General features: G+C 45.7%; 2 long non-coding RNA genes across 2 annotated transcripts; one reads left to right on the forward strand and one right to left on the reverse strand.

Annotated features, from left to right (window-relative positions):
• Positions 1 to 1,512: 1,512 nt before the first annotated feature.
• LOC135808165 (uncharacterized) lies at positions 1,513 to 3,864 on the forward strand. The gene is made up of 2 exons (XR_010552060.1): positions 1,513 to 2,079; positions 3,032 to 3,864. It is a non-coding gene; the product is annotated as an uncharacterized LOC135808165 (long non-coding RNA).
• LOC135808164 (uncharacterized) lies at positions 3,173 to 4,898 on the reverse strand. Its single transcript, XR_010552059.1, has 2 exons — positions 4,418 to 4,898; positions 3,173 to 3,501 (listed from the first exon to the last, which is right to left on the reverse strand). It is a non-coding gene; the product is annotated as an uncharacterized LOC135808164 (long non-coding RNA).
• Between the last annotated feature and the right edge of the window lie 393 nt (positions 4,899 to 5,291).

Here is a 5,291-nt window from a genome sequence, read left to right on the forward strand (position 1 = left end):
CGGACCACACCGCCTGCTCGCACTCAATCCAGATTCGCCAATCGATGACACCCTTGGTGCATTCTTCATAAGGTGTATGGGTCACCATGGTCACTTTGTACGGTACAACGAGTCCAACCCAAAAAGCGTATGCACGTGATCATTTGGGACGAAAATCAATGTTCTCGCCAGGTTTCACTGTAAAAAAGTCAAACTGCTCGGTCTGTTCCGGCCTCGAGGCCGGAGCAAGCAGAACATGTTCTGGCCGACCCAGAACAGGTGCAGTCCCAACCAAACGCGCTGTTCTGGTGAATCCTGTTCTAGTTCGTACCAACCAAACGCGCCCTAAGTTCCACATCCAGTGCAGTGGAAAGTTGGTGTGTCTTACACATTCTGTATACATACAAACAAGTGCATGCTGTCACCACTTTTGCAACAGTGTGTATCTTATCGCGAGTAGACTGAAATAGCCATTTTTTTTATATTCTCAGTTTTACTACGGACTAGATTTTCTAGCCCCCTGTAAAAAATAAATTTCCTTGAAAAACTCAATGCCACTAAACGTGACTTCAACACATCAAAATTAGCAAGACCTCTACCATGTATCGTTGCCACAGCACAGAACATGGGGTACACGGCTATCATGGGGTACACGGCTATCATTTCATGGATATGAATACATCGTAGCCTACACTTCTTTACTACTACATTGTACTAGGTACTAGGTACAAGTGACGAGTGAAACACTGTGTGTATGATTTCCCAAGGCCAAAAAGAACTTTTCCTGCACGCCCAGTAGTTTTCTTTATCCGGGAAACGTAAATGAAATCACCTACGCCCATAGCAGAAATGCAGAAATACATCTCCTAGGGATTGCAGGGGAGTAATACTCGGGTACAGTGCTATCAAGGACTTAATCAGCACAAATTCAGCTGAAAACTACAGACAAAATATGCCAGCGAAGCCAGAAAACTAACCTTCAATGTGTAAATGCGCTTGCCAGCATCGTCCATATAATACATCAAATGCATGGTGGCGGGCTTCCCTTTCGGTGCTGAAAACTTCCAGGTGGGTACAGTTCCCTTCAAGAAAGAACTCCGACACAACTCCGACCCTTGAACATCCAACAAACAGTTCGCAAAGCGAAAGGATCAGAGGATGGCCGTACACGTGGAGCGCAAGTGATCACAATGTTCGTCTTCATGACAACGGCGTAGATCTACTTGGTGTGACGTTTTTTTCTTCTTTTTCCGAAGCCTCTTCAATTCAGGCTCTTGTACGGGCAAAATTAAAGGGGAACTCCACGAAAAAATGAAAATTTGATAGCCTGTAGAGTTTCGGGCGCTGAGTCGAATGGTCTTGGTCCGAAGTCTCTACGAGAAAGCGTTCTTGAGATATTTCAATTTTAGCCACGCCCCATATGGCCATACCAATGTATGTGTGACGTCATTGTGGCATGGTGCGAAAAATACTTGGATTTTGAATCTCACTTTCTTCAGGACGAAAGTCAATTCAGAAAGTAGTTTGCCAAGTCGCCCGAGCCGCTGCAATGCCAAATTGTTGTGTTGTTGGTTGTGCCAGTATCATATCATCCTCCTGGGGTTAGTTTTCTCAGATTCCCAAAGGATGGAGACCTGGCAAAGCGCCGAGATGTTGCAATGCGTCGTGACAATTTCAAGCCTATTTTCGCAGCACGAGCAATGTTTGCTCGCTGCATTTATAATCCAGAGGGACTTGAGAGCTGCGTTTTGACGAGTACGCCGTCCAGGAAAGCCCTCATCAGTGTACCAGTGCCCTCCGAACCGTGAGCCTCCAGCAAAGCGAACTCAACAAGCTGCAACTGAGAAAGCAGGGCGAGATACGTTCCATCAGGATCAGAAGAGTACATCACCCCATCAACTCCGACTGCAGCTAGCTGATGAACGATATTACCCCAGTAACTTTGCGCATACCAGTACTCAAACTGTGCACATCTGTCATCAACTGGGACGCAAACAGACAGATCCCCAGCAAGTACGAAGGTTACAGAACTGTTTGCTTGCGATGTGCAGGCAGCATGCACGACGAACTGTCCCACCAATCCTGCCAAACTGAACCAGTGTAAGTTGATTGCGTGGATATGTCTCTATTTATAACAGCTACCCTACTTCTAGGCATGGTTGCATGAATACCATATCACTCAGAGCAGTTGTTAGAAGTCTGGACAGCCTAGGAATAGTGCAAGTAAAGTGAAACAAAAATTTATTACACTCCGAGTTCCACGCTTGCGGGATCACCAGGCCAAAAAATCTAATTTCGAACAAGGAATGGGTTCTGGTTGTATGCGAAAGAAAAGTAAGTGAAGACCTATTGTGCAAGGAATACAGTGGGAACTACACATATTATACACATGCACTCACACCTTCACCCACATGCGTGCGCGCGCGTGCACACACACAAACACAACAACACACACACATACGCACCCACATACTCAATCGCACGCACGCTAGCCTAAGGATAGTACATACCGTATATTCTCTATTATAAGCACAGGTCTCCATTACTAGCACAGTCTCTAATACTAGCACACTGTGAGCACCTTTCGAAACATAAGCACAGTCTCTAGTATTAGCACGGTCTTGGTGGAAATCAATGCTGCATGCATGATATCTAGCATGTATTTCTTCTTGCTCTGTATGGATTGTATTGGTTGAAAAAATATAAGCGCAGTCTCCAATATAAGCGCGGTCTCCAATATAAGCACGGGGTAGAGGGGTGTTGAAAAAATATAAGCACGGCGCTTATATTAGAGAATATACGGTATGCTGTAGTAGTGGTGTACTTAGTGAAATGACTATGTGTACATCTAATGACGCCGCCACTCCACGCCAGAAGACAACAAACATCTGCTGAACATTTTTGCTCCCGTCTCTTATGGGCAACACAGGGAATGAAACGAACAATGCAATTGAGAACAAGAGTCGTCCTGTACGGTGAAGTTTCCATTTTCTCATACAGCAGTATATTGTCTAAGCAAGTGTGTTTTCTCCACATTCTTTTTGCCATGCAGGTATATCACAGTGTCATGCCAAACTACATTCTCAAACGCATTCGTTTCTCAATTCTGGGGATGATTGGACACGCACATCTCGCAGCTCTTGACGACGTCAATGTCAACCGTCGCCACAGCACAACCAAAAAGACCGCGATAGGAAGGTATAAAGTCCAGTTCTCAAAGCATAAAGAAGACTGTGGCCAAATAGAAAATTATACGACAGAAAGAGCTATGAGTATGTTGACAAGCTCATGTGTGAGGTGGTAGCGGTTGCAAATGGCAACCTCAATGTTCCTGCCTTGGAGAAGCGTGTTTCCCTGCCAAATTCCAGGTGGAAGCCTCCTGAGAAGGTTGAGGTGGTGCAGGATTTGGATATCTTTGCCTGATGGTATTCACAACGCAGGCTGGAAGACGACAACCAACGTGCTTGCCCAATTTGCCGTGTACATAGTGTGTACTGCCTGTGTGCCGCATGGCGTAGAGATCTACACAAACACAGAATGTCATATGGAATGTGTATGATGAGTGCTTGTACACATACCACATTGCTGTACCGTAATAATTATTATAGTCAAATACTCATTTACTCTACATATGCGCTGTATTGCACCTACCGGTACCTACCTGCACTTTCAGTGCGCGCGCCATACTAATTTAGTGTCCACTGGTACAAAGATGGAGGGTCTTGTAGAACTTACCATAATTGCTGATTTCAAATTGAATTCCAATGATCTGGGGGATGAATACTGATTAGGACGCGTTCGATTACCTACTAGTACAGAGATGTCTTGGTCAGAAAGTGCAGATTTCTTACTCTCCTGCCAGAATTTGTGCATTATTTTGGTGTACGCTTTCTTGACCCCACGCTTGTACGTTGCATGCCATGGTATACTAGAGAACGAGTTTATTGACAAAGTCTTATCGCTTGAAATGATAAAGTATGGGTTCGGGTGTGATCAAATGCACCCATGGTGCTCATAAACTGTGTGCAGTGCTCTCTTCACCAACAGAACACTACCTACCATACTTTGCAGATCGTGTACCAATCCAAGGGAAAATGACAAAGACAAACGTGAGTCATGCATGAAAACTTGTGATAGCACTATAGTACAGAACAACGTTGTTCGTGCTATGCCTGACAACAATAAGTTACACACAAAACATTACGGCCATCGATCCTCACAAGATAAGTCAAGACATACTCGGAGCAAAGAGAAATTTGTTTGTGTCATGCATGAAACTTGTGATAACTACCAGTACAATGTCTTTCTTGTGCGACGCCTACTGTATACATGTAGTGCGCCTGACAACAATAAATTTCCCCCCAAAAATAAGAATAAGTGTATCATGCTGATACGCGATCCTCACAAGACAAGTCAAGGCAAACTAATTGAGGCTTACCTAATGTCAGACTCTTCTGTCACTGGCATTGGCGGCTTCTGCATGTCGAGATAACCTCGAAGAGCAGTGATGGGCACAGCCTAATGCAAGGATACGATCTCGTAATCTGCGAGGTCCGCTACGCAAGAAACCTTGGGCCGTCTTGTCGACAGCGACGGCAGCATCCTTCCAGCAAAATCATTCCCGCGGGCTGGGCATGGCTATACACTTTTGTCCACGCTCGCACCAGTCGGAGTCCCAAACGAATCGAGATTCTGGTGGCCAAGCTACTCGTCTTCTGTCGGACGCAGCTGCTGAAGCATCTTCTTCCTCAACATTTGTTACACGCGATGGCAGCTCCTCAGCAGAGTATCTGGGCTCCCTGCCCCAACCATACGCGGCGGTGGGCTGTTGGTCGTCCTCACTGGCCTCAGCATCGCTGCCTTCATTGCTGGGGACAGAGGATTGTTCGGAATCGCCCATCTTCCCTTGAAATACCAACTAAAATTAGTGCTTGTACTGTAGATTGGCGAAGAGAAACGACTTTGCCACAATGACGTAGGCAGCCCGTGATGATGTAACCAAATGGCCGCATGACGTCAGGGCGCGGCCCCCGTTTTTGCAATTTCAAAGTGAAATATCTCAAGAACGCTTCATCGTAGAGCTAGAGGCTTCGGACCAAGACGACTCAGCGCCCGAAACTCTACAGCCAGGCTATCAAAGTTTAGTTTCATTTTTTCGTGGAGTTCCCCTTTAATGGTGACGTCAGAGCGTAGACCACTCGCCGGATGCACCGTGCATGCACGATACTTGATAGTTTTGTATTGCATTGATTTATTTGAATTCCGCCCTACAGTGTAATGTACAACTTGGGAAGATCCGAATGGCATAGATA

The sequence above is a fragment of the Sycon ciliatum genome, chromosome 2, assembly GCF_964019385.1.
Source record: "Sycon ciliatum chromosome 2, ocSycCili1.1, whole genome shotgun sequence".
NCBI classification, from domain to species: domain Eukaryota; kingdom Metazoa; phylum Porifera; class Calcarea; order Leucosolenida; family Sycettidae; genus Sycon; species Sycon ciliatum.